Raw genomic sequence first — 8,625 nt, forward strand, 5'->3', positions numbered from 1 at the left:
CTTATTAGAACAGGGAATGTGCTGGTCCTATGCAGTTGTGAAAGTAGTCTCAGGTATTTTGAATTTTTATGATAAGGAAGACCCCGCCGTCACTGGAGTGTTTAGAACTCCATTAATATCAGAATGAAATATCAATTGTTAGATCCTTTTGACTATATGTCCTCAAAGTTCTCTTAATGTCTGAAAAAGGATTCACTTTCTCATTCCCTATCAATTTAATATTAATTTTTAAGAAAAGTCATTTTAAAATGTACCTATGCTTGTTTTTTTTGTTTTTTTGTTTTTTGTTTTGGTACCGGGGATCAAATTTGGCCTCACTGAGCTAAATCCACAGCCCTATGTATGCTTAATCTAAATTTGAATCGACTATGCTTTAGTATATTTATAAATGGTGAAATCAGTTTCTGAAATTAAATTTTTATTAAAAAAAAAGTTATAAAGCACTTCTGGAGTAGCTAGGACAATGGGATGTTCAACCCGCTATGAATGGGTCAAGCAGGGCTGGGGGTTTGGCTCAGTGGTTCTGCCTCCTGCCTTGCAAGCACAAGGGCCCGAGTTCGAAACCCGGCACAAAAAAAAAAAAAAGGGTTGAGCTGAGAATTGAAGTGAGCAGTCCTAAGTTGACAAAATGCTGAATTGGGACCCGATTCCTTTCTAGGGTCTTTCTGTATTTGTGGTATGGAATTTGAGTTGCTGAGATCATAGTTTTGCAATATATATACTTTAATTCAAAGTGAATCAACAGTAATACACAGATAATTCTTATTTTGACACTCACCAAAACCCGCTTTTTGTGACAAAGTACAGAAGGCTTGGTCACATTTAAATCTCTGAGAACTAGAGAGAAACACTATCGCAAACTGTAATAGACATTGCATCCATAAAAATTTTCCCAGTCCTTATTTTAATATTGCACAGTGCAGTGGCTAACGTGTAATATAGAAGTAAAAGCAAAACAAACAAATCAAAGAAAGAAAGTCACAATTCTAAAATTGTTAAATGGTTAACAGTTCAAACGTAGTAATCAAATCTATATCATTGGCTTCATGGAAACAAATCTTCTTACACCTTGCAGTGTATGATGAGATCATTTTAAATTGAGGGACATAATATGACCTGCCTGGTGTGATACAGTGAGGGCGATCAGCGTTTGAGAGACTGTGAGTATTTAACTGAGGCTTGAATTTGGCAGTGGCACAATTCAGATGTGGAGTTTGTGCTTGATGGGGTATGTGCCTTACAAATATGCTTCTGCATTGACATTATATACAGTGAAAAAAAACTTTATATGCAGTGGGCCTGTCACTACTTGTGAACACCTGTTTATCTCTGATGGTTGCACGGTGTCTGCTTGGATTATATGGGAGTAAGCTGGAAGTACTAGAGCATGCCCAGGAAGCGTTTGGAGGGGTAATGAATAAGTCCTCGAGCTGCCTACTTTTTAGCTGGGATTCATGTTCTCCACTGCCTCCCGGAGCTGTCTAGTTAACTACCTCCAGTTGGTGAAAGCACTAATTTGACTGATAATGTGCTTTTAATTGACTTCTTTCCTATTTTGATACCATTTCTTCACTCCATTAGCAATATTTATTAAATGAACAAATTTATTTGAGCACTTGTCTCAGGTCTTCTGGGGAAGCTCAACCTAATTTAAAGGGTGAGATTACCAGGAGGCAAGGAAGATTTTATATTACTGGTACATGACATAATTCTTCCCACCAACCTTTGCTGTCTCTCAGAATAAAATTCCATATGATAGCATATTCTTGTTTGCCTCATGGAGATGTTGAGGTCAGAAATACTTTCTTTAGCTCTTGGCAGAGTTCAAAGTGAAATACTTCACATATTTAAGTTAATGCTAAGGTATGTTGCAACAGCAAGTAAATCATGTCATGGTTTAATGCTCGTTAGATGGTTCTTGGTGAATTTCCTTTGAGAGTGACTCAGAAATTTGATCTGTTTCCACCTGTGAGAAGCTGAGACAGTTGGCAGTGTTAGGAGATGAGGTACAGTAGAGGCAGTAGTCAGGATTCTCTGTGGATAAGAGGATGTTCTGAGGGGGTGTGGGAACGAACAAATCTAGAAAGAAACATAAAATAGATCTAATACAGGTGGCAGATATATCTGCAAGATTTGTGTTAAACATATATGCCAAAGGTAAAATACAATACAAATTATGTATCTGAATATATGCTCTATTTGATTATATCAATTTGAATATACCAAAAGTTCATGCTGTTAGGGTGCCTCAGCTCAGTAAGTATAGTTAGACCAAAACAGGCCAACTAGTCTGGCTAGTTGAGCTAAATAACCAGTACATGACCCTCTGCCAAAAAGTTGAACCAGTCATTTGTCAATATGTATCTTATCTGAAAAGATAGGTGGTGGTGAGATAATCTTTTCTTTCCTTTTTTTTTTTTTAATTTTGGTTTTTTGAGACAGAGTCATGCTGTATATTTAAGGTTGGCCTTGAACTATGTAATGCAGGCTGCCCTTGAACTTGTGGCAGTCCGCCTGCCTAATCCTCTCCATGTCTGGGATTACAGGTGTGTGCCACTATGTCTGGCTAATCTTTCATTTTTTACAAAAATTCGTATATGTTTGCAATATGTAATGATTACATTGATCTTTTTTCTTTTTTTTTGGTACTGGGGATTGAATCACGTCTTTGTACTTGCAAGGCAGGGCACCAAACTGCTGAGCTAAATCCCCAAGCCCTGTTACACTGATCTTGGGGAATTAGTACATATACTTGTTGCACCTTGATCATTTTTACTTTCTTTTCCTTTCATCTTTCTTTTTCCCTCCCCAGATTCCCTTATCTCTAGTCTACCTTCCTGTTTCCTACCATCTCTCTGCAGAGGACTGTAATATTGATTATGCCCAAAGCAAGCAGTAAAGAGTTAACACCTCAATTGGCTTGTTTGTAGAACTGAGTCTGGCTGAAGCGTATGTGCCAAGGTCAGAGGAACTCACACCCAAATTCTGCTCCCATACCTAAAACCTTTTTTTTTTTTTTTTAATTATTGAGTTTATTGGTACATTTAGGGATACAGTACAGTTACATTCATTGTTGGGATCATGTACCTTTACATGGCAAGTCTTGATTCTCATTTTTTCCCCTTACCTCTGCCCTCCCTTCACCCCCTCCTCCCCTCCCCATCTACAAACACTTTATTTTCATCTTTTCATTCTCTCACATTTTTTTCTTTTCCCTTTTTGTTCTTCCCCTACGTATCACACCTTCCCTACACCTTTAGCTCCTTTCCTCCCATTTCTAAATGTCAGTAATCTTATTAGAATCTTATGCATTGTTGCAGAATATTCACACCAGGGAAACTATTTGGTATTTACACATGTGGGACTTATTTATTTCACTTAGGAGTATATCTTCAATATGTATCCATTTTCCTATGAATGAATCTATTCTCTCGCTCTTTATGGCTGAGTAATATTCCATTTTATAGGGACAGTGTTCTAATTTCAATCATATATTTTGTCTATTCTATTCCTAATTTGAGAATGTTTTGGCTTGTCCTTTCTGAGTCTTATTTATATTAATTTCCATAGAAACCATGCATCGTCTTTATCCCAATTTATTGCTAATAAAAGTCAGTGCTGGGACTGTCCAATGTCTTTGTTGGTTGCACCAGCATTGGTTGTCCTGGTACCTTGCTTTCTCTCCTAGTTCTGTCTCTTAATGTATGTTTTTCTCAAGTCTGCATCGAATACTGGGCAGGTGAGTACTGGAAACTGACTGCAGCAGTCTCTGGCATTCGACACCCAACGTGGGGATGCCAATTGACAGAGACTCCTGAATTAAATCTCTAGTCTGTCTCTTTTATTTTGCTCTTACAATTATTTATATTTTAGGACTCTCATATAGAAACCATGTAAAATTTAATTTTCTGTGTCCGATTTATTTCACTTAGCAGTATAGTCTCAATATCCATCCATTTTCCTAAAAATAACTCAATGCTATCCTACTTTATGACTGAGTAGTACTCCATCATGTATTCATATCACATTTTCTTTATACATTCATCTATCTATCTATCTATCTATCTATATATCTATATATCTATCTATCTATCATTTATTTTGGTACCGGGGATTGAACTCAGGACCTTGTGCTTGAAGGCCAGCACAGTGCCACTGGGCTAAATCTCCTGCCCCATACATTCATCTATCGATGCGCATGCAGTCTACTCCCATAATTTAGCCATTGTGAGTAGTTCCCTGGTAAACATGAGTATGGATGCATTGCTTTAACTCTTTTTGGAAGATAGCCAGAAGAGGAATGGCTGGGTCAAATGGACTTTCTATTTTTAGTTTTTTGAGGAATCATAGATTTTCATATTAGTTTTATTGGTTTACATTCCCACCAACGATGTATAAGTGTTCCCTTTTCCCCACAACCTCACCAGCATTTGTTGTTTTTTGAGTCCTTGATATTAGCCATTTTTCTGGAGTAAGATGGAATCCAAGTGTTGTTTTGATTGTTGTATCTCTAATGACCAGAGATGCCAAACATTTAAAAAAATTATCTATTGGCCATTTATACTTCTTTGGAGAAGTGTCTATTCATTTCAATTGCTAGTTTTTTGATTGAGTCTTTTATTATTTTGGTGTTTAATTTTTTGAGTTCTTTATATATTCTACCCATTAGTCCTTTGTCAAAAGAGTAGCTGGGCATTTTTTTCCCCATTCTGTAGGTTGTATCCATTGCTCTTCAGAATATTTTTAATTTGATATAATCCCATGTTTTATATCTTCTTGGTTCAACTTTGGTAATTCATTTGTGTATAGGAATTTATCCATTTCTTCTAAATTGTCCAATTTATTGGAATATAAAATTTTAAAGTAGTTTCTTATAATCCTCTGAACATGTTTTTCATTTTTAATTGCATTGATATGAATCTTCCTTCTTTTTGTAAGTTTGGCTAAGGGTTTATCAACCTTTCTTATCCTTTTAAAGAACAAAGTCTTTTTTTAAAAAAATTACTATTTTTTTTTGGTACTGGGGATTGAACATGGTACCTTGTGCTTGTGAAGCGGGCAGCTGAAACACTGAGCTAAATCCTTGGCCTTGAAAAAATTATTTTTAACAGTACACATTTGCAATACATAATGATCACATTAATCATGAGGGATTTGTGCATGTGCATAACACACCTTGTTTCTTTTTCTTATTTCTCCTTTCCCTCCCTCCAAACCTTCTTCTCTCCCCTGTTAAAAAATCTTTATTTCCACTTTTTCTTCAATTCTTTTTTTCTTCAAGTCCCTTTTCCTTCCTTCCCTTGCCTCCACCTCATCTCTTATTCCTCTTCCCATTTGAAATAGTTCATCCTACTTCTTAATATCTGTCCTCCATTTTGTTCCTTATTTATACTTTGGGTTTGTCACACATAAGAAACAATGTGATATTTGAACTTGTGTGTTGAGTTACTTACAATTATGATCTTGTGGTGGATTCATTTACCTAAGAATGTCATAAATTTTTCTTTCTTTATGACAGAATAGTAGTTCATTGTATATAAATACTATATATTTTTGTCCATTCATCTGTTGATGGGCATATGGGCCATTTCCAAGATTTAGCTGTTAAAATTTTGCTGCTATAAACATGGGTATAGATGTATCACTATGGTATGATTACTTTAATTTTTCAGGAAGATTCCTAGAAGGGGGATAAGTGAGTGAAGTGTAACCTGTAGTTTTAGTTTTTGAGGAATCTCCATACTGCTTTCCATAGTGGTTGTACCAATTTACACTTCCACCAACAATGGACATAGTCCCCCCCCCCAGGATTTTTTACTGATTGAATTCTTGATAATAGCCATTCTTTCTGTATGAGATGGAAATCTCAGTATTGTTTTAATTTGCATTTCTTGAATGGCCAGTGTTGTTGAGTATTTTTTCATGTTCATATTTGGATTTTTTTTTTTTTGGTATGGGGGGTTGAACTCAGGACCTTGCTTTTGAAAGGCAGGCAGTGGCACATCATATTTGGTTTTTTTTTTTTTTTGGTATGGGGGGTTGAACTCAGGACCTTGCTTTTGAAAGGCAGGCAGTGGCACCACTGATCTATACCCCCAGTCCTGTGTTGGGAGTTTGTACTTCTTCATCTGAGAAGTGTTTATTCATTTCAGTTGCCCAATTTTTTATTGGCTCTTTAAATTTGTGTTTCTAATATGTGTTAGTTCCTTATATAGTTTAGATATTAGTCCTTTGAGGAGTAGCTGGCAAATTTTTTCCCATTTTGTTAGTTGTTTCTTCACTCTGTTGGTGGTTATCTTTGAAGAGCGCTGCAATTTGATGTGATCCCATTTGTTGATTCTTTATAATATATCCTGTGCAATAGGGGTTTTAGAATCAATTCTTTGATTAATTGATTGTTTTCATTTTTTAAGCCTCAATTTCATTAATTTCTGATCTGATCTTTATATTTCCTTCCTTCTACAAGTTTTGGATGTATTTGATATTAGTTTTCTAGAACCTTGAGGTGCATCATTAAGTCCTTTATTTGGGATCACTGTTGTTTTAATGCATACATTCACAACTATAATCTTCTCTCTTAGAACTTCTTTCATTGTGTCCTACAGGGTCTGGTATACTTGCTGCAGTTACTTGATTCTGTGAAGTTTTAAATTTCTTTCTTGATTTCTTCTGTGACCCACTTATTACCCAAGAATGTATGACATATTATCTATGCATCTGTGTAATTTCTGTGCTTTTTTTTCCCTGTTTATTCCTAGTTTTATTGTGCATCCAAGAGTATGCAGGAGGTTACCTAAATTTTTCTGTATTTACTTAATCATGCATTATGGTTTAAGAAGGGGTCTATTTTCGAGAAAGTTCTTTGTGTTGCTGAGAAAAATATGTATTCCATTGTTATATGAACTACTCTGCAGATATGTAAGTCTGTTTGTTTGATGGTGTGGTTCAACTTTGAAATTTCTTTGTTGATTTTTTTGTTTAGTTGTCCTATTTGTCAAATTCCCCACTACGATTGTTGATGTTTGTCAGACCTTTTATGTCCAGTAGTATTTATCAAAGTGTGTGCATCAGCATTTGGAACACATTTATTTACAATTGCTATTTCTTCCTGTTGAATTATTCCCTCTAGTATATACTGACCTTCTTTGCCTGTTTTGATCAGTTTTGGCTTGAAATCTATTTTGTGTGACAAGCTACTCCTGTTTGTTTTCAAGCTCTTGTGTGCAGGGTGTTTTCTATCCTTTCATTTTCAGTATATGTATTTCTTGATGGATGAGGTATGTCTGTTGTAGGTAAAATATACATGAGTTTAAAAAAAAATCCAATCTGCTAGAATATGCCTTTTGATTGAGGAGTTAAGACCATTTACACTGAGAATTATTCCCCAGAGATCTTTACTAAGTTCTCTTGTTGCATTATTTTCTCATTTTTGATTTCTTTAATTTTTCCCTTTTTAAAAACTTCTCTCCCAGTAGGGTATATTCTTTCTTTTGGGCTCTTTGGTGATGTTTCTGTTGCGGTTTCTGTCTAGGACTTCTCTGAATACTTTCAACAATGCTGGTTTGATGTTCATGAATTTCTTTAGGTGCTGTTTACATGGAATTATTTATTTCTTCATAAATTTTGAAAGAATTTTGAAGGATATATAAATCTGGGTTGAAAGTTGTTATCTTTTAAAGGTTGAAAAACTTTATTCTATGCTCTCCTGGCTTTTAAATTTTGTGTTGAAGAATCTGCTGTTATTATTCTTTTTTACACATTAAGTTTATTGTTACATTTAAAGCAAACAATACAGTTACATTTATCATTTGGGATCTAGTACCTTTACATGATATGTCTTGATTTTAATTTTTTTGATACAGGGTCTCACTATGTGGTTGAGACTGAGCTGGAACTCACCCTGTAGCCCAGGTTGGTCTCGAACTCACAGCAATCCTCCTGCCTCAGCCTCCCGAGTGCTGGGATTAGGGTTCTTTCATATGCATTGTGCCATTTCATCTATAGAAAAATAAATCCTAATAAGTAGCTATTATCATGTCCATGGAACAGATTAGGAACCAGAAATTCAGATAAGAGTAGAGAGATGTGCCCTATGTTCCACAGCTGAATGTGGTGGAACCAAATTCTGACGCCTGCATTCTTGACTGTGGGAGCCAGGAGCAGAGTGGGCGTACACATAATCTCTGATCTGCACTTGATTTCCTTCAAGTGGTCAGGGTAGAAGATAAGTGAGAAACATCATTAAACTTAGTGCAATTGGCAGAGAAGACAGTATCAGTGTTTTTCCCCCCAGACAATGTCTATGAAGAGGAAAGATTTAAGAAGTAGCCATGTGCTCATCCTGATCATTAGGCTCCTGAAAGTAATAGCCCAGAGGTATCAATTACATGAACTATCAGCTTTGTGTCTGTTTCCAAACAGTGATAATTTTTATGCCTTGCCATAAATAATCACTTAAATAGCTTAAAATGACAACAGCGCATGATGTCTCCTGTGTCTATGGGCTTTGTGCTAGAAAGCTGAACTTGCTGTTGAAAAGAAATGTCCATTTGGGCACCAAACTTTCCTTTAATGCTTCCCATGTTTAACAAGCTGTGGATTACAAGAATCTTGTTGTGAGTGGAG

Source organism: Fukomys damarensis, unplaced genomic scaffold (assembly GCF_012274545.1).
Source record: "Fukomys damarensis isolate Sample0158 unplaced genomic scaffold, DMR_v1.0_HiC HiC_scaffold_28, whole genome shotgun sequence".
Classification (NCBI taxonomy): domain Eukaryota; kingdom Metazoa; phylum Chordata; class Mammalia; order Rodentia; family Bathyergidae; genus Fukomys; species Fukomys damarensis.